The sequence below is a fragment of the Miniopterus natalensis genome, chromosome 10 (assembly GCF_054644295.1).
Source record: "Miniopterus natalensis isolate mMinNat1 chromosome 10, mMinNat1.hap1, whole genome shotgun sequence".
Lineage (NCBI taxonomy): Eukaryota > Metazoa > Chordata > Mammalia > Chiroptera > Miniopteridae > Miniopterus > Miniopterus natalensis.
Window position 1 is genome coordinate 21,909,711 of NC_142090.1, and position 22,398 is coordinate 21,932,108.

Genomic DNA, 22,398 nt, shown 5'->3' on the forward strand with positions numbered 1-22,398 from the left:
AGATATCTCAAACTAAATATTTTTGAAATAGAACTTATGATTAGCACCCCATGAAGTCTTCCGTAGAGACAGTTAAGTCAATGACCTTGACATTCCCTTTGCTTCTCTTTCCTTCATCCTAATACCCAATCTATTTGTAAGTTCTGTCAGCCTTTTCCTAAATTTATCCTAAATCCACCCATATCCTAACATCTCCTTTATCCTAATTCAAGAGACCCTGATTTCTCACATATACTACAGTATTAGGCTGCCTACTACCTTCCTACTTATCATCTTGTCCTCTCTGATCTAGTTTTCACACCTCAGTCACTATTATCCATTTAAAATTCAAAACAAATCACATCAGTCTGTTCTTAAAATCATCCAGTGTTTTCTCATTTATTTGAAATAAAAATCAGACTCCTTGTCAGAGTGCAGCATGCCCAAGAGGGGTTCTCAAGGTGAGACCCTGATCAGCAGCATCAGCAGGCTGGAAAATTGTTTGAAATGCCCATTATCGGGCCCCACTCTATATGTGCTGGGTCATAAACTCTGAGGGTTGATTGCTGCATTCTGTTTTAACAAGGCCTTCTGGTAACTTAGACACTCACTCACAGTTAAGAACCCTGCTCTACATGAACTGATATCTCACTCTATAAATTCATCTCCTATTTTGGCCACCTTGCTTACTATCATCTTTCCTTCACACTTGGTTTGATATCTGTTCTTCAAACATATCAGACTTGTTCCTGCTTTAAATTTTAGGTCTAGGAGTGTGTTATAATCTGAACACATGTGTAATCGGTAATCATCTCTGAATGCTAGGGCTATTAGTAATGCCTCCTATTTATCTACTATCATACTTAGAAAGAATAACAACTTTTATTTTAATTTAAAGGACAATACCTGATATGATCTGAAATCTACAGTCTAAAATTTTATGAATGTATATCTGGGGATCTACGTTTTTGATGTGAACTTTTAAAATTAAACTTTTATGTAGCATTTGTATTTGAAAGATGAGTAATAGAACCCTTAATATATTTATACCACAAGAACATACTACTGTACACTTACTAAAATGGTTAAAATACAAGAAAACCAATGATAACAAATGCTGACCAGGATATAAAACAATAGAAACTTATTCTTTACTGATAGAAATGCAAAATTGTACAGCCATTTAGAATACAACTTGCCAGTCTAATATAAAGTTAAACAAAGATGTACCATATGACTCAGCAGTTGACCTCCTAGGTATTTAATGTTTGTCCTATATGTCAGTGTTTATAGCAGCTTTATTCATAATTGCTAAAAACTAGAAGCAATAAGATGACCTTCAACAGAGGAATCGGTAAACAAGCTATGGCATATCCATACAGTGGAATCCTGTTCAGCAATAAAGCTATTAATTCACTCAACAATATAGATGAAACTTAAATACAAGTGAAGGAAGTCAGACTCAAAAAACTGTATATTGTATGATTTGTCGTAGAAAGAGCAAAACTGTAGGAACAGAAAATAGATGAATGTTTGCTAAGGATTGATCAAGGGGTAAGTGTTGGTTACAGAGGGGTGCACAGGTGAAGGAACTTTCTGTATGGTTCTGGGTGTTTGATGCATGACTATACATATTTACTGACACCCATAGAACTGTACATCACAAAGAATTACTTAATGTATGAAAATGCACACACCACCAACAACAACAACCACCAACCAACGAACCAGGGGTGTCAAGAGCATCGCATCATAGAATACAGACTGTAGCAAATGAACTTAATTGTATTACAAAGGTATGACATACCAACACTGAAAGGGGTGATGAGAAAAGAAGCTACTTAAGTGACCAAAGAAGAAAAGGTAACCTGCAAGCACTGCCTTAACCAGTTGATGAAGATTAACATTACCAGTGATGCCATGTAGTTACCATGTACCCCTAATATGATGTTATGAGAAGGACTCACTTCACATCTGTAATATTCTTTCCCCAAAGCCCAACATAAACCCAGTTTAATTATGAAAAAAATCAGACAAAACCAGACTGTGGGATGTTGTACATATAATTGGCCAGTGTTTTTCAAGACTCTCAAGGTCATGAAAAATAAGACTAAGAAACTGTCACATAGATCAGAGAAGACTGAGTGAGGAGACATGACAAGTAAATGCAGTGTGGTGTCCTGGATTGGTTCTTGTAACAGAGGGAGGACATTAGTGGAAAACTGGTGGAATCCAAATAGAGTCTGGGTTTAGTTAATTGTAACATACCAATGTAAGTTTAATCATTTTAACAAATGTACCATGGTGTATGCTGTTAATTATGGGGGGGGGGGAATTGTCAGAGGTATACCAGAACTTGGAACTTTCAATACCATCTTTGCAACTTTTCTGTAAACTTAAAGTATTTCAAAATGCAAAGCTTGGTTTTAAAATGATTTATAATTAATAAGGCTTTAAAAATTAAATGTTATTAAAATATTATTTAAATATTTTTTCAAAACTCTTTAACATATTTTCTAAGAAACAAACATTTTCTTACACTTCAATTCTATTATCACACCTAGGAAATTTAATACTGATTTAATATGTGATAGTCAACATTCAGAGTTCTCTAATTATCCCAACATGTCTAAAAGCTAGATTCCCTCTCATCGAGAATACAGTACAGGGTCATTTGATGTTATGACTCTTTAGTCTCCTTCATTTTATAATGCCCACCTCTATCTTTTTTTTTTTTTTTCATGATAATGAAATTTTTGAAGAGTTTAAACTAATTTTGTAGAATGTTTTTTATTCTGGGTTTGTCTTCTTATATTTTGTCATGATTGGATTCAGGTTAACATATTTGGGAAAAACACTACCTTTGTGATGTTTTTTGCTTTTCATTTTACTTGTATCATATCTGGAGTCATATAAGGGCAGATTTTTTTTGATAGTGGTGATGGTAATTAAACATGATTCCATTAGTCTTTGTTTTCTGGAACTTGAGTTAACAGACTCAGCTTGTACTGTCCCTGTTCTAAGCCTGTAATCAGCACTGGTTCCTTTTAGTAGTAATGGAATTTAGAAACCAACATTCTATGTATCATCAGTTCTGCTTAAGAAAAAAAAAAAAAAAAAAATATATATATATATATATATATATATATTTGTATATATTTGTGTATATATATAAATATATATATACAAAAAATCATGAGTTTACTGGTTCCCTACAGCATCAATATATTTATTCCTTTTCTGTCTTAGAATACATACAAAATCCTTTCAGAAATACCATACCAGTACCAGAGCCAACAACAAGCTTACAAAGTAAAAGTCAGTATTTCTTTGCAGTTTTTGTTTTGGTTTGGTTTTTGTCCTTAGAATAAATTCCAGTAAGGGTGTATGTCTGATTATTGTGTTCAAAAGTAACTCAATGCAAGGAAAGATAAAGCTTATTAATATTCTAAATAGTGGAAATTACTAAAGAAATTGCAGGTTTAGTCATTTTGGGGATTTTCGTCAACAAATATATCAGATAATAGTTTTCACCTGAGCAACTCTCTAAAAGGCTTATTTAATCAGTTTTGCCCTACTGAGTAAGTTTTACTCCACTGAGTTTTTATTAAGTGTCATCCGGAGGCATTGATTCTCTGGATCTCGACCCCTTGTCTGTAAATTGAACAAGGTGAAATAAAAACTTTCTATTGTCATTGCTAGTTCCAATTCTCTATCATTGTATTGGTTTACTGGTTATTATTACTGCTTACCATTCAAACAGAATTCCATTTAATTCTAATCTTTAAGATCAGTAGTAACATTCCATGTTTAGTTAAGGAAACTGAGAATTGGAGAGGTTAAGACCACTCAGTAAGTGCAAGAGTCAGGATTTAAACTTGGCTTACCTGACCCCAAAGTTTGTATCCTAAAAGTAAAATTATACTCAACCCCTGATAAAATGAGGAAATTCTACAGTGTTAGAAATCATGGTGTGAGTGTAGGCCAATTTAATTTCATGACTTAAAGCAGGAACCAAATATTATTTAAGCTAAAGTCATTTTATGCATAGCCATTTAATATACTTTACATCATTTCATACAATGATTTGAATCTTATTAGGGTACTCTCTGGCTGCCAGTGTCTTTTTATTTCTGTAAGTGATTCTCAACTCTCTGTGCACATAATAACTACATCGGGTGTATTTGAAAAGACTCAAGTTCTGGGCTCACACTTTTTTACTTGGTTCAGGGTGAATCCAGGAAGGAGTATTTTAAGCACTTCTCAGGAGATACTAATGCACATTTAAGATTGAGAACTGCTGTACACTGATACTAAAGTATAGCGAGCGTTTAGAACTGGTAATAAGGAAAAGAAACAATCTAACATAGCATATAGTTTTGTGAAATGATCGCTCAAAGTTAGATAGGCATCAGCAGTGGAAGATTGTGTTTTTTGGCAAGTGCTTGACATACAGATTTTGTTTGTAGATGGCAGGTGCCAATACTTATTTATGGAAATGGAGGTGGCATGTGGAGATTTTTCATCTGAATTGGTCGCCAACCCTCCACCAGGTGCTAAGGGAATACCTAGAGGCAAAACAGGGAATTTTTTATGTGATGGGTATGTCCTAGCAGGCAAGTAGTTGACCAGTCAAGCACCCAAAACTCTAAGGTTTATCATAATCAAGATAATTTTTCCTCAGAAAACTTAAAAATCAAGGCTTACCTAACATAGCCATATAAAAATCTAAATAATGATCCCACAGGACATCCATTTGTGGACAAGACGGTTTCCATTGAGTCTTTCCGAATGAATTTTGTACTCCTCGTTAAGTATGTAACTTGCCAAATGGTTTTCTTGAGTACAAAATGAATTTTTGATGTTTCTTCCCAAATGATTTTTTAGTTTTAAAAGTTGCTATGAAGACATTCTTTCTGACAGCTGTTAGAAAAATAACCTATTGTCAGTTCATACACTCTGAGTTCATGGCCTTGGTACCACCTCAGTACACACAGAAGGATGCTGATTCTTCTGCTTCCCTGAGGGCGGAGAATGGAGAAGCATGCAAATCAGAGAATATATATATATATATATTTACAGTGCAGAGGAGCCAGAACATATTCTTTTTTATAATTTGATTAAACAATATTTCAAGATAGCAAAAGCTAAAAGTTTGCTCACATCTTAGACATTTTGAGAGTAGTAATATTCTTGAAATTAAGGCTTTCATTTTATGTATTTCGCTCATTTTCGTTTTGAATATCTGTACCTCTATTCAACATATCTTAACCTGGAGATATTCATACCTAATAATTCAAAGTGACAGTCATGCTTCTTTTACAAATGTAAATACTATATGGAAATAGCAGGTAGTGGTTAATTTCAGATACATTTTTAATATTAAGATAAATTAGCCTTGTTGAATTGATTGTTCCATTAATCTTTCAAGCAGCTTGTTACTTCTTAATGTAGCTAGTCATAATTAGCCTATATTTGCCTTTTTCATCAAGTTGTTTCTTCTGTTTACTTTATTAAGCATCAAAGGAGATTCATCTGAGGAGTTAGCAGAATATGCATAATTTTTGTTTCTGAAACTTGACAAGAGAAAAGCAGAATAGTGGAGTGTTCAAACATCTGTCTCCTTGGGCAGGAAAACTGTCTTAGAAACTCTTACTCACTGGTCAGTCTAATTTTCTTTTTCTTGCGCCTCTTGTGTTTATGGACTATGTCTTTTTTAGTTTTTCTCATTTTTGTAGTTCTAGTTAAGTTGAATTCTCTGTAAAATAAGTCTCATTTTTGTTAAAATTTTTATGAGTACATTATTTTATCCAAATTTAGCATGCTTAACTGAATACCCCATATATATAACTCTTTAGGACCCATGGAGTTCAAAACATGTACCTGATTGCCTGTTTACATAGGCAGTCATCATAGAACTTCTAATTTCAACATACAAAGTAATAGATATTTTATTGAATAATTAACCACCCTAATTTTTCACAAATAGGATACAGTTACATTTATAAAAATTATCTAGGTCTTTCCCTCACTTAAACAGACAAAATTTATATTTGACGATTTAATAAAATGTTTCCAGCATTATATGAATGTGATTCATCTACATATGAATCACAAAAAGCATTAGAGAGGCTGCTGGTGAAATCATAGGTATTTTTCTTCAATGTTAAAGCAAAATTTAATATCAGATTTCATTGAAATAGCCAGCACTAGATGACTGCCACTTTAGCCAGTAAATTAATATCATTTGCTGCAAAATAGAATGGAAACTCATTTGCATTTCATATATGTCTCATTCAGTTCACCATAACTCAGTAGACTTTTATTTTTGTAATTCTAGCAAGTAGTATAGCTTTTCTGAAACTAAAAATCACAGAAAAGGTCTCCCTCCTCTCATCCTTCCATGGAGACATTTCTGACAAGAGTTTGTTGTCATATCTCAGAAGCGACATCAGTGACAAGAAGCAAGACTACAGACAGGTGAAGGGCCAGAGATAATTCATATATGGTGCAAATTCTTTTGAAATATTTTTTTCTAGTGGCAATTAATTATGTCTGGCTCATTAATAACGTGCCGTGAAGTGCTAGAAGAGGCTACTTATCATTCTAAGTCTGACTTGGAAGGAAAGGAGAGCTTGGTAACCAGCATCAGTTCCTCAGAGAGAGTTGGCCGCCACCCTCACTGTAGAGGTAGAGGAAAGCATTAAGCATCGTCTTCCTTTCTCACCACTAAGAGTTGTAAATAGGCATCCTTCCCAGTGGGTCCATGTGGGTGAGTACAGTGGAAGTTGACATTTCAGTTTCCTCAGAATAATAGATAGAACAAATATTAGACTTATTTACTCTACTAATTAATCCCTTATTTCTTATAGGGGTGTTATATTATTTCATTATGGTTTTACTTCTCTATCAACTGGTACTGGTAATTTTGAACATCTTTTTGCATGCTAATTTGTCACCTGTACATCTTCTTTGGTGAAGAATCTGTTCAAATGTTTTCCCCAATTTTTCCTTACTCTTGAGATTTGAAGGATCATAATATATTGCTTACATATCCTTTACCAGATGTATGCTTTTTAAATATTGTTCTCCGAGCCTTCAGTTTGTTTTTTTCATTTTCTTAACAGTGTATTTCAAAGAGCAGAAGTTTTTAATTTTGAAGTCCAATTTGTGAATAGACTATCTTTAGTCCATTGTATTTTTTTTTGCCTCTCTGGTCAAATATTAATTGACCATAAAGGCATGGATTTATTTCTGGGCTCTCTATTCTGTTCCATTGATCTATATGTCTGTTTTTATGTCAATATCATGCTGTTTTGATTACTATGGCTTTGTAATATAGTTTGATATCAGGTAGGGTGATCCAATTTTGTTTTTCTTTCTCAAGATTGTTGTTGCTATTCAGGGTCTTTTGTGGTTCCATACAAATTTCTGAAACATTTGTTCTAGTTCTGTGAAATATTCCATTGGTATCTTCATAGGAATTGCATTGAATCTGTAGCTTGCTTTGGGAAGTATGGACATTTTAATGATTAATTCTTCCTATCTATGAACATGAAATATGTTTCCATATATTTGTATCTTCCTCAATTTCTTTCTTCAGTGTCTTATAATTTTCCAAGTACAGTTCTTTTACAGCTTTGGTTAAAATTATTCCTAGGCATTTTACTCTTTTTGAAGTAATTATGAATGGTATTGGTTTTTTAGTTTCCCTTTCTGATAGTTAATCATTGGTGTATAAAAATGCAACTGATTTCTGGATATTTAATTTGTATCCTGCTACTTTACTGAATTTATTATTTCTAGTAGTTTTTAAAAAATATATGTTTTATTGATTTTTAGAGAGAGGAATGGAGAGGGAGAGAGATAGAAACGTCGACATCAACATCAGTTGACTGCCCCCTGCACGCCCCCTGCTGGGGATTGAGCCCACAGTCTGGTCATGTCACTGACCAGGAATCGAACTGGGACTGCCTGGAGCATAGGTCGATGCTCAACCACTGAGCCACATGAGTCGGGCTCTAGTAGTTTTTTGGTGCAATCTTTAAGGTTCTCTACATACAACATCATGTCATCAGCAAATAATGTCAGTTCTACTTCCTTTCTGATTTGTATGCCTTTTAGTCCTTATATGATCTTTGTGGCTAAGACTTCCAGTACTATGTTGCGTAAGAGTGGTGAAAGCAGCTCAGCTGGTGTGGCTCAGCGGTTGAGCATCAACCTATGATCCAGGAGATCCTGGTTCAATTCCTGGTCAGGACACATGCCCAGATTACCAGCTCAATCCCCAGTAGAGGACACACAGGAGGCAGCCGATCAGTGACTGTCTCTCAACATTGATGTTTTTATCTCTCTCTCCCTCTCCCTTCCTCTCTCTGAAATCAATAAAAATATATTTTTTTTAAAAAAGAGTAGTGAAAGCAGACGTCCCCATCTTGTTCCTGTTCTTAAGGGTAACGCTTTTAGTTTTTGCCCATTGAGTATGATGTTGGCTGTGGGTTTGTCATATATGGCCTTTATTATGTTGAGGTATGTTCCCTCTATTCCCATGTTGCTGAGAGTTTTCATCATAAATGGGTGCTTGATTTTTTCAAGTATTTTTTCTCCATCTATTGATATGATCATGTGGTTTTTATCTTTCAATTTGTTTATGTGGTTTATCGCATTTATTATTTTGTAGATAATGTACCAACCTTGCATCCCTGGAATAAGTTCCACTTGATCATGGTGTGTGATCTTTTTAATGTATTGCAGGATTCAGTTTGATAATATTTTGTTGAGGATTTTAGCATCTACATTCATTACTTTTATTGGTCTATAATTTTCTTTCTTTGTCATGTTTTTATCTGGTTTTGAAATTAGGATAATGCTTGCCTCATAAAGTAAGTTTGGGAGTCTTCTTGTCCTTTTGAATTTTTTGAAGGATAGGTGTTAGTTCTTCTTTCAATATTTGGTAAAATTCACCCATAAAGCCATCTGGTCCTGGGCTTTTGTTTGTGGGGAGTTTTTTTATTACTACTTCTATTTCACTAGTTATAATCTGTCTATTCAGATTCTTTGATTCTTCCTGATTTAATTTTGGAAGGTTGTATGTTTCTAGGAATGTATGCATTTTTTCCAGATTGTCCAATTTTTTGGCATGTAGATATTTGTAATATTTTCCTACAGTCCTTCTTATTTCTTTGGTGTCTGATGTTACTTCTCCTCTTTCATTTCAGATTTTATTTGTGTCCTCTCTCTTTTTTTCTTGAAGAGTCTGGTTGAATGTTTGTCAATCTTGTACATCTTTTCAAAAAATCAGCTCCTTCCTCCTACTCACTCTGGGCTTGCTTTGTTGTTCTTTTTTTCAAGTCCCTTTAAATGTAAAGTTAAATTGTTTATTGAGCTTTTTCTTGTTTGTTGAGATAAGCCTGTAATGGCATGAATTTCCCGCTTAGGACTGTTTTCCCTGTGTCCCACAGACTTGGGGTTGTTGTGTTCTCATTTTCATCTGTTTCAAGGTTTCTTTTGATTTCTTCCTTGATCTCATTGTTAGTACATTCATTGTTTAGTAACATGTTACTTAGCATCCATGTTTTTGTGTGTTTTTTCTTCTTGTGATTGATTTCAAGTTTCATAGAATTATGATCAGAGAAGATGCTTGATATGATTTCAGTCTTTTTAAATTTATTGAGATTTGTTTTGTATCCTAACATGTGATCTATCCTAGAGAATGTCCCATGTGTGCTTGAAAAGAATGTATATTCTGTTGCCTTGGAGTAGAATGCTATGAAGATATTAATTAAATCTATTGATCTAGTGTGTCATTTAAGGCTGCCATTTCTTTATTGATTTTCTGTCTGGAAGATCTATTCATTGATTTCAATGGGAGAGTTAAAATCCCCTACTATAACTGTATTACTGTCAATCTCTCCCTTTATGTCTATCAAGATTTGCTTTACATATTTAGATGGGTGCATAAATATTTACAAGGGTTATATCCTCTTGTTGGATTGATCCCTTTATCATTATGTTGTGTCCTTCTTTGTCTCCTACTATATCCTTGATTTTAAAGTCTATTTTGTCAGATATAAATATTTCTACCCCAGCTTTTTTTCCCCCCTTTCCAGTTGCATGAAATATCTTTTTCCATCCCTTTACTTTTAGTCTGTGTGTATCTTTCATTCTGAGGTGGGCCTCCTGAAGACAGCGTATACGTGGGTTTTGTCTTCTTATCTATTCAGGTACCTCATGTATTTTTGTTGGATCATTTAAGCCATATACATTTAAAGTGATTATTGAGATGTGTGTATTTATTGCCACTTTATTTTTTTAACTATATTCCTCTGGTATTTTATTTTTTGTTTGTTTTCTTCTTCTTCCACTTCTCAAAGCAAGCCCTTTAACATTTCTTGTAATACTGGTGTGGTGCTAATGAACTTCCTTAGCTTTTTCTTGTCTGGAAAGCCCTTTATTTCTCCTTCAGTTTTAAATGATAGCCTTGATGGATAAAGTAGCCTTGGTGTAGGTCCTTGTTTTTCATCACTTTAAATATTTCATGCCAATTCCTCTGGCTTGAAATGTTTCTGTTGAGAAATCAGCTGATAGTCTTATGGGGAGCTCCCTTTTAGGTAACTGACTGCCTTTCTCATGTAACTTTTAAGTTTCTCTCTTTGTCTTTAACTTTTGGTGTTTTAGTTATGATGTATCTTGGTGTGGGCCTATTTGGGTTCCTTTTGTTTGGGACTCTCTTTGCTTCCTGGACTTGTATGCCTTTTTCCTTCACCAGGTTAGGGAATTTTTCACACATTATTTCTTCAAATAGGTTCTCAGTCCCTTTCTCTCTCTCTCTTCCTTCTGGTACCCCTGTCACATGGATGTTGTTACACTTCATGCTGTCCCAAAGGTCCCTTATACTGTCCTCATTTTTTTAAGTCTTTTTTCTCTTTGCTACTCTGATTGGTGGTTTTTTTCTACCTTGTCTTCCAAATCACTAATTCAATCCTCTGCTTCATTGAGCCTGCTGTTTATGCCTTCTAGTGTACTCTTTATTTCATAAATGGCATTTTTCATTTCTGACTGGTCCTTTTTTATGATTTCTATATTATTTTTCATGCTATTGAGATCCTTATAATCATTACTCTGAACTCTATGTCTGATAAACTGTTTACCTCTATTTCATTTAGCTCTTCTGGAGAATTCTCTTGTTCCTTCATTTGGGGCCTTTTTCTTTGTCTCTCTGTTTTGGCTGACCATTTCTCTTTGTTTCTATGTATTAAGTAGATCTGCTATGACTCTCTGTCTTGGTATGGCAGCCTTATATAGTAAGTGACATGTGGGACCCACTGGTGCAGTCCCTTGTGTATGTTGTGTGGGCTCTCCTGTTGTAATTGAGTCTTGATTGCTCTTGGCCCATTCTTGCATGGGCTCAACACTCTCATTGGCTGACAGTAAGGCTCAGCCCCCAACACAGCATGCAGGCTGCTGTGCAGGTGCTGATCACACAAACCAGAATTCACCTCAGCAGGGTTTGGTGCCTGTCAATATCTCCCTTTGGATATGCTGCTTGTGAAGCTTTTTGGATCCTACTCTGTTGTTGTCTGAAGCTGACCACTGGGTTTATTGGTTCTGGGCCTCTCTGAGGGGTCTCTGGTGCAGACCAATGTCAGACACACTCTGTGATTGGCCCTGAGCAACCTGTTTGGAGCTATCAGCCATCCAAAGATTGTGGCTCCCTCTGTGGGCCTGGGTGCATGTGCAAAGGACTAAGCCGCACATTAAGCTCTGTGGGCCCAGAAGCAGGTCAGGCAAAGACTCAAAGTAGCCAGGGATCCACCTCTGCCTACAGATTATCTGTTAATCTCAGTCACTTAATGAACTTCTGCTGTAGTCCTCAGCAGGGCATAAACTCCACTGGGTGGGGTGAGATGGATTCCAACAGGTGCGACTGTTGCTTCCCCCCAGGCTAATGCATGGAATGGGAAAGGTCTGCTTTTGCAGTATGGGGGAAATGCCTTAGCACAGGGTTTCTCTCAGCTCTCTCCCCTGAGCCACCAACCCCAGACTGTCTTCACACAGCTCTAGTCCACTCTGCCTTCCCTCTGCTGAAGCCTAAGGTGAGTGGCTACAAATGAACTTTTGTTAGTTGGACCCTTAAGAGGGTGCCTGCATTTTAACTGTCTCTGTCTGGTGGACAGAAATCCTGCTACTTTTCTCAGCCAGATATTATGTCGCTACCTTTCCCAGTTCTGGTGCTCTGGGATGGGGAGCCCAGTTTAGACTGCAAACTTCTCAGGGGTAACCCCCCACAGCCGAGATATCCCTCCAGAACTTCACCTGCTGCCTGTGGGAGCCCTGCCAGCCCTCTTGTGCCTCTACATTTCCTACTAGTCTCTATGCAGCCTCCACTTCAGGTCTTTAGTTATGAGGGTGCACTCCAGCTGGTCTTCAGTTGGTTATTCAGGATGAATTATATATATATGTGTGTGGGGGTGTGTAAATTTATCTTTATTGTTGAAAGTAATGAAATTTCTATATTTTATTTGTAATTCCAGTTTGGTCCTAGGAGAGGGTCAGTGTAGCTCCCACCTAATCTGCTGCCATGTTGGAATCTCCTAAAATATCTCTGTTGAAGCAACATATAATTGCCTCTTTATTTTTTATTCAATCTGACTATGTCTGCCTTTTAATCAGAATATTTAAACTATATTTATTGATATGGTTAGGTTTAAATCTGTTGTCTAGCTAATTGCTTTTTCTCTGTGTCATATGTTCTTTATTCCCTTTTCTCTTTTTTTCTTTTAGACAAATTGAATATGTTTATGGTTTTATTTTGTTCTTTGTTGCCTTATTATTGATAATTGTGTTATTTTGTGTTGCTTTAACACATCACAGTCTACTTCAAGTGATTTATAACACATCATGTATAGTGTAAGAACTTTATAATATTTATATCTTCCTTTCCCACTGAAGATAAGGCCTAGGACATGTTATTTCAGCATCAACATCTGTTTAACAGTTTCTGACCTACAATACATGTCAAATTAATGTTGGCAGCATGAATGAACTAATGAATTAGTCTTCTGATGTTTGTCTGATTTAGTTTTATTTCATCTACTCAGAGTTATAAGAGAGTAGAACAAGTCACTTTTCTTTGCCCACCTCCTCTCACTAGTCGAGTGATACACTGGAACACAATTGTGGAATGATCTGTGGTTTGCATCCTACAGCCAGAGTGAGGTTGTAGTATGTTCGGCCCACCTCTTTCTTATAATACACAGAAAAAGCACATTGGAACATTCTGAAGTCTGTTACTGTTCTGTTCTTTCAGTTATGCACTAAGAAAAGATGTCCTGTACATCTTGGAGCTCTCCAACGCCACTTAAGAATATATATAGACAACAATACGGTGGCTACCGGAAGGGAAGGAGGGTTTGAAGAAGATGAAGACAATTAAGGGGGTCAGATATATGGTGACGAGAAGAGAGTAGACTTTTGGTGGTGAGCATACAATGCAGTATACAGATTATATATTCTAGAATTGTACACCAGAAATGTATATAATTTTTTCAGCCAAAGTCATCCCAGTAAATTTAATAAAAAAGAATATCAACCTTTATTGCCTTTAGCACTTGTTCCAAAAAGCTAAGTACTTTTATTCTCTGCTAGTTTTTATTGTATGTGATCTATGTGTCATAAATAAAGTCCTTAAGTCAAAAGTACAAGATTCTAATTAGTTGCTTGTTAAGTATCACAAACTAAAAAGCTTGAAACCTGCTTCTAGAAGACATTGACTCTTATTTTGGCTCTGCTGCAGTAGCTATGAGGGCATGAACAAATAGCTTAACCCCTCTTTCTTTGCCCTGACCTATATTCCCCACCACTCTTCCATTTATCACATATTTTTCTGAATTCATTCAATTCTTTGGAGCATGTGAAATGTATCACCAAGATTCCTCAACCTCATACTCTTCTTTCTGCCTTCCTTTTTCATTATTTAAAAGACTACTGACTAGTTCGCATACATATAGAATTGCAAATTGGGAAGGTTTTCCTAAGTCTCATCATTTTGGCAAATTGTTAGGTTGTGATTATTAGACCTTGAATAGATTTCTTTCCTCTTTTTAAATCTTATAGTTCTTTCATTTAAAGTATTACAGATGTCCCCTTTTATCCCTGTTGAGCCCCTTCACCAGGTTCTTGCCCCCTTTCCAGGCCTTCCCTGCACAATTGATAGTCCATGGGATATGCATATATGCATGTAAGTTATTTGATTAATCTTTTCCTGTCCCCCTGCCCCCATCTGGAATATGCCAGTCTGTTGCATGTTTCCATGTCTCTGGATCTGTTTTGTTCATCAGTTTATTTTCTTCATTAGATTCCACATATAAGTGAGGTCATGTGATACTTACCTTTCTCTGACTGGCTTATTTCATTTAGCATAGTACTTTCCAGGTCCCTTCATGCTGCCTCAAAGGGTAAGGTATCCACTTTTGTTTACAGCTGCATAATATTCCATTGTGTAAATGTACCACAGCTTTTTAATCCATTCATCTACTGATGAGCACTTGGGCTGTTTCCAGATCTTAGCTATTGTAAATAACGGATGGGCAGAGGACCTTAATAGACACTTCTCCAAAATGGACATACAAATGACCAAAAGACATATGAAAAAGTGCTCGTCAATAATTATTAGAGAGATGCAAATTAAAATGACAGATGTAAATTAAAACACTTGCCAGAATGGCTACCATCCATAAATCAATAAGCAGCAGGTGCTGGCCAGGATGTGGAGAAAAAGGAACCCTAGTATATTGCTTTTGGGAATGCAGATGGGTACAACCACTATGGAAAAGTGTGGGGAGTTTCCTTAAAAAATTAAAAATGGAGCTGCCATTTGACCCAGTGATCCCACTGCTAGGAATATAGCCTAAGAAGCCTGACACACCAGTCAGAGAGAATAGGTACACCCCTATACATATTTTGTATTCAAATAAAGAATAAGAATTCACTTTCATTCTTCAGGATGGTAGTTGGTTTTTAATATAAATAACAATACTTCTCTGTAACTTAGTCAATCACAAAACATTTTGCTATACAGTTGATAGTTCTCACTCTTCAGTTTCAGGATGCAGCTGAAGTTATTTAAGTGTAAAATACTATCTGTAGCTCTCTCCTTTCCATCCTACCATCATATAATACAGATAGACAGAATTCTTATGGTACTTAATGACCAAAGAGTAAAAACAATGCCAATTTATTTATCGCAATGTTTGTGAAACAACTAACGGAAAAATGTGTTAGATTAGGGAGAGGATGTGAAATTGAAAGTGTTTATTGTTATTGTAAAGTAATTTTCTTAGGTATTCCTATAACTTCAGGGTCAAGTTATTTACATAACAACAGTAATGCCTATTTTTAAGGGTGATTTGAAAATTAAGTTTTACAAAGCACTCTAAGACACTCAATTGAAAGTTTCTTAAGGAGAAACATGATAAAGTTAGTCATGCAGTGTCCGCAAATAGAAACTGTCTTGGTAAGGAAATATAAAGGTTACTGCTATTCATAATTTATGGCTGAGGGGAATCTATCAAGAATAGTAAAGATGCTTTCCTGTCTAGATAAGTCTTAGAAAATACAGATATAGCTGTGATGGAATATGTGCTGCATCCAAGGAGAAGTATGAAATTGATACCTTACAAGCAATAAAACTGATGTATGAAGATAAATAAAGGCCAGTATCTTTAATTGAGTCATGAAAAAACACAGTGACAAACCTGACTGTATCTTTCAAAATCTTCAAAGGAAGATTTTGACATAGAAGAAATAATCCTTGATCATTTGAGCATACGGAACTTGAAATTTGTTAGAAATATATGCATGATTGTTTTTGTCCTAGTAACCAAAATAATGAGCCTCATTGTTCATCCATTTAAAATAATTTTTGATTCACGATAAGGAAAATAAAAACTTTGTTTAACTAAATGAAAGAAAAACTTAAAGTGAGCAAAACTTTTTTCCAAAAGATTTGATACAAGCAGAATGCTTCAGGATTGTAAGAGAAATAATCTCACACATACACACAAAATGTCTCGTTAAAGTAATCAGACAAAGCTAGTGATAGAAATTTAGTTGTAAAATTATCTTTGAATTACACACTTAGTGGAAATATTTGAAAGGTAAATATAGTGTTTTTTATTATCAAATCTCAGCCTTTAGTGTTCTTTTATGATGAATTCTAGCTTTTATTGTCCTTGTATTAGTTTCCTATTGAGCTTTAACAAATTTTACCAAAAACTAGTGGCTTAAAATGACACAAATTTATTATCTTACAGTTGTAGAGATCAGAAGTCCAAAATTAATCTCAGTGGTCTAAAATCAAGGAGTTGGCAGGCTTGTGTTCCTTTCTGGAGGATCTAAGAGAAAATACAATTTTTACCTTTTCCAGCTTCTAAAGGCTGCCAGTATTCCTTGGCTCATGGCCCCCTTCTATTTCCAAAGCTAGCAATGTAGGGTTCAGTACTTCTCACATATCACTGCAGCACTCACCTTCTGCCTTCCTTTTCAATACCTAAGAGCCTTGTGATTGGATTGGGCCCACCTGGACAATCTGGGATAATCTTTCCATTTTAAGGTCAGCTAATTAGCAATCTTAATTATGTCTGCTCCCTCAGTTCCCCTTTGCCATGTAAAGTAACATATTCATAGGTTCTGGAAATTAGGACATACGCATCTTTGGGAGACTATTCTACTTGTCACAGTCCAAAAATGGAAAGATGAGAGTTTCATAAATTTTTAAAGACTGGCAAATAAATGATGTATGAATTCTGGAATTTACTACTGTCATTTTCTGTTATCAAATTTTGGTGTTATTTTAATTGGCAGGCCTTCTCTTTTTACCTCAGTGAAAGAACAATTTTACACTTGAATTTTTATTTCTAACTCTCTAAACATCCATCCATTCATTTAGTCAACCAACTAACCAAGCAACCAGCAAATACTTGATTAGTGTCTACTGTAGAATATGAAGGGAACCCTGGTGAAAAATGGCTTAATTAAAGATACTGGCTTAAATTGCCCTATGGGTTACAGATGAATTACTCTGTGACCACAGAATAGCTTCTGCCCTCAAGTAGCATACTCTGCTAAATGCATTCCAAAAATCCCCTCATATGATGGTTCGTTTTTAAGTAGACATGTCAGAAAGATTTGGTAATGATTTTATACATCGTGGTTTTTCTTTTCCATGGCCTTTCCTCAACCCACATCACACAAGTAACAAAGCTTTTAATCTCTATTTTTTAATAAGCTAATGCCAGAAAAATGTATATAATTAAGATAATACTTTCCCTTTTTTTCCCTTTTTACTGTTTCTTTTTCTTTTTGTAAAAGAACCTTTCTTATAAAAAATGTACTGTGTACTCAGGCCAAGTAAACATTTGGTAAGGGCTTGGGAGTTTGATCAATTTTGTATTGTAAATTCCAGGATTCTTCCTAGCTTTCACAATAAAGGGAACTGGATTTAGCCCACTGACAATAGGGTTGACAGAAGACTTATTGCTAATCTCTCAGTATACAAAAGAGCATTGTGTTAGAGAGTGAGCAGATGTTCTTTGTTTCAACTAAGGACAGGAAGTGTTGATATTAAATCAAAGGAGAAGTAATTTGAGCAACCTCAAGTATATTAAACACTGGAAAATGTTACTGAAAAGGATGTAGAATCCTCAGAAAAATCATCCAACTCATCTTCTCCACATACTGAAAATATAGGGGCTCTGATAGTGGAGAAAATATATGCTAGTTATTATCATGTGCTAAATAAAAATGTACTGAAATTTACTGAAGTAAATCTAGTCAGTCTACATACTCTGTCAAGGTCCTAAGCTTTCAAGAAGGTACATGAAAGGTCCACAAGGAATAGCCATTGTGAATCTTTGCTAAACTATAAAATCTCTTGTTAGTTGAATGAGAAATATAGGAAAATGTAAATGGAATCAAAATTTTCTCATAGAAGTACCTGTACCTGTCTGGAGAGATGTTCCCTTGGGCATTTCCTTAAAATACCCTGTCTCAAGGATGTCCAGTGGTCAGCAAAATGATTTTTAATCACATATTCAAATAGGATTCCAGCTAATAACATTTTTAGTTCCTTCTTACTCTATTTTAAAGATATATTTTTAAGGCCAGTTCATCTCTTCCTTGGATGTTAGAATGCCTGATCACACATTGAGTCTTAGGACTCCTATAGCTGAATAGAGGGGCATTATTCTCTACTTAAAAGTATGAACATTTGATGGTCATTTCTTGGCTTAAAAGCATCTTTTGACTGGATGTTATGGGATAACATACAAACTTCCTATCATTATTGTGCTTGGCCTCGTGATTGCCATTTGGCTCTTTTCTACTCCCTGAAATGCACCCAACCTTGAATGCAGTGTATCACATCCTCCTGTTTTTTCTTCTGCCTCCTTGGCCTCTGATCTCAGTTATAGAGTATTTTCCTTTTCCTAATCATTAAAAGGTAATGTTCCACAGTGTTCTTTCATGGCAGAAAATGTAATAATGAGCATTTGTATTGGTTCAAGTTCTTTTCAAGGCAAACAATGGAAACTGACTGAAGGTAGAGCCAGGGAACAAAGAAAGAGCTGGCCTGTCTAACTTGGAGGAAAGGTTTGAGAACCAAAGGCAATGGTGAGAATGTCAGCATCAGGATTGTGTGCCTTTTTCTAGGGTGCCCTTCTTAAGGTGGTTCAGTTGCCATGGCCTCATATATATATTTCTCAGTCCTTTCCCATGTCTTTGGCCTTGGAAATCTTATGTGTTCTTTTAGATTCCCAAATGAACAGCAATTCTTCTATATAAAGTCTGTCCTGATTCCTTAAAGAACTGCTGGTTTTACCCACCTTTGAGCTAGAATTGTACCAAATATGGATATTATTTTGCTATAAGACTATAATACACCTATTGTGGTCATGTGGTCTTTTTTCTTCGTCTAGGCTGTTTATTGGAAAAGGTAGTGAATAGTTTACCTAGCCCTAGAACTTATCTAGTTCCTCTCAGTTATTCTAGATTTTTCCTCCTAGTTTTTTAGTTTTTCAGGTCTTTGTTGAAATAGTTTAGAAATTTAGAAAGACATGTATTAATAGGTCACAAAGTTCAACTAATTTGATATATACACAAATGTACATGGCTTGGCTTTAATTAATTTATCTAAATAGAAGGGAAACAGTGGAGAGGTGCCTGCCTTGTACAAGTACATTTTAAGAGAGAGATCTTTCTGAACTCCATATACTCTAAATATTAGGAATATATGAATATTTATACTTCATTTTTAAGTTTTTTCTCTCTGTATATTAAATTTGACAGAATTTTAAACAAAGCCTAAAAAACCATTTCATGTTTTTCATTTCACCTTTAGCAAAGATGACAAGTAATGTTGACATTTTATTATGAGAAGATACATTGGCTCTCTAAGATAAGAAATCATAAAATGTGCTGTCATGCTAAGTGACAAGGCATTTAAAATGTTGCTGACAAAAATAAACTAGAAGGAGACTAAGTGTGTATAGAAAGGTTAAGATAAAAGGATTGAAAAAAAAACGAACTACTTTGCTAAGTAATATAAGAAGCTAACTATCTTGTACAGAGATATAATTTAATTCACATTCAGACCTAGAATACAGAAGAATCCTTAGTAAATTTGATATGTTAAATATTTTAATTATTATACAATTGACATCATCAGACATATCTCTCTGAACATGAACTAAGTCCTATGAAGTAAAACTGTTTATCATGAAATAAAATTCTTCAAGCACTTATTTACTTGTAGGAGACTTATGAAACAAAACTCTATGTTAATGTACTAGTTAAGATACTACTAAATTCTGTAACAAACAGGTGACATCATTTCTGTAGTTAAAAACAATAATACCTATATAACAGATTAGTGTGAGTGTTCCTGCTAGATGGGTAGGTTTCCTTCACATGGTGACTTAGGGCCCGGGTTTTGCATTTTATGGCCTGCTTGTTTCTTAGAGCATTGGAGTTCTCTGCCTTTGGCTCGTAGTTTAATACAGAGGAATGAAGAGAGCTTATCTATATCTTAATAATCTTTCCACAAAATGACACTTATTAGTTCTCTTCATATTCCATTAGCTGGAACTATGTCCCTACTTAGATGCCAGAGGAGCTAGAAAATACGGTCCTTGACTAACTGTGTGCTTCCTAGCAGCAGTTCTATACTAGTGGACACATGGATCCTGATAGACAGTCAGATGATCTGCCATGGTTCATCCCTATAGCAAGGATAACAACAATTGTGTTACCCTTCCCCCTACACATGTTTGTTTCAATTCAAGGGAAACAACTCAAAGTCTTATTCTTTCCTTACATCCAGTCCAAAGTCAAACATCCCCATCAGGTCCAGCTGTGGGCTCTTTGCGGCTCCATGACCTTCCCACAGAAGTTCAAGTTAACTGCCCACTGCTTCATCTCCCCTCCACACCGACCCCAGCACCAATCCAATACACAGCAGTGAAGCAGGGGCAGGAGAATGACAGGTAAGTTTCCCATTTGAATAATGGTAAAGTGGGAAATACATAGGAATAACTAACTGTCCAGTGACAACAGTGAAATCGTGTCACAGCAGGTACTATGAAGACACCCTCCCTGCACTGTTCACGTTCTCTTGATTGGACCCTTACCATCTGAAAAGAACTCCTTGTCCTTTATTCTCTCTCACCCTTTGGGCTACCTATAATAAGAGCCTCTTCCTTGACCTATTATCATCCATGGCTAGGTCATGTAAAGGAGTATGACCACTTTCTGCTTGTAACATTTAGGAACATGAAAGCTATTTTACAGGCCGCTTGTAAGGCTGGGTTCAGGGTTTCTTTGCCAGTACAGTTCTTTTGAAACAATGGATTTAGAAACAATATGTAAAAATAATTCGTATCGGTGAGACTCTTTTTGTTACATGAGCCAGTGTTCACAACTTTATCAGTCAGAGACTGTCCAGAAAAATAGAGACAATTCCAGGTCTTTCAAATGGAGGAAATTTAACACAGGAATTAGCTACACAGGTGATAGAACAGAGTAGGCAAATCAATGATGGTGATTAAACCTAGAGACTAATGAAATCAGAAAACTGCTGCATACCCTAGGGATAGAAGGACAATAGGAAGAAGTGATATTTATTACCAGATATTACCTGAGCTCTTAGCTCTGATAAGATTCTATGAGCTCTTTGAGGGATCTGAGCCATTTATATTTTTTCATTTTTGTGTGTCCCCACATAGTCAGCACTCGAATGCTTTTTTATTTGAACAGAGATAAGCAGTAAATCCTTCCACTGACTTTATTTAGAAGTACCCATCAGAGAACTGAAATGTGGCAGAAATGATGGCATTCAATCCTGGGATGAGCCTTAATTTGTGATTCAGCTGCAGTTAGTTATTTTGAGACCTTACTTAATTAACCCATCATTGGCACTTAGAGAATGAGAAATTGTCAGAAGTTTTAATTTAAATATTCCCTTCCTGTAAAAGACTTTCAGAGTTTGGAACAAAACCAACTCTTGTATAAACACAGAAGGGAGAATTACAAAGGAATAAAGTCTGTAGGCGGCTCATGTCAAAATACTTTTTTTTTTCCAAGTGGTTTAGGGAGAAAGAAAGAGGAAAAGCTTTACAGAATTGTTGGGCAAGTAGCAGCTATAGCTACAGAGGATATATAGCTCTTAGTCTTCGATCGTTTTTAAAATCACCTTCTAAGTTGATAGTGATATCCCTTTTTCTATTGGTTTGAGCCAAAAATTATCAACTTATTTTCATTTACTGTTAAGAAGGAATCTGTAAAATGTTCCATCAGATATTTTAACAGTCAAAAAGAATTTATTCTAGAATATTATCATAATTTTTCAAAACATCACAAATGTCATTTAATCTGTTCTGGGATGTGCCTTTATATGCTTAAGTGTACTGATATACTGGATTCAATTTGGCTGTGGCTTTAAGAACAGGCTTGAGAAAAGTCTCAAAATAGTAGATACATTTAACAACTTGGAAGTTGAGAATAGTTTGAGAAGTTTTTTGACTATGTTGTCTTTCCTAGAGAGAAAAAGAGCCTTGCTTGAAGATTTCTCAGTGAATATTTCCACTTATACATGAAAATGAATTTTTTTTTTTTTTTGGCAGAGCATGTCAAATTCAACTGTCATGTTGTGCTTAAAACCATTTTAGCATACCTGAGCATCTTATAATTCTTCCATTTACATAGAAATTTCAGATTTTTTACTTCTCACATTGGTTTAAAATAAGAATTATTTAAAATACAATGCACTGCACATCATATCTTTATTTTTTCCTTCAGAAGATAATATTCCCATTTAAAAATATCCATTCAAGCTTGGATATTGGATGTGTCTAAATAGTGTCATGA

General features: G+C 35.3%; 1 protein-coding gene across 1 annotated transcript in view; it reads left to right on the forward strand.

Moving 5' to 3' along the window:
* CADPS2 (calcium dependent secretion activator 2) overlaps positions 1-22,398 on the forward strand; it is a 539,314-nt gene that overhangs the window by 273,558 nt on the left and 243,358 nt on the right. The window lies entirely within an intron of this gene.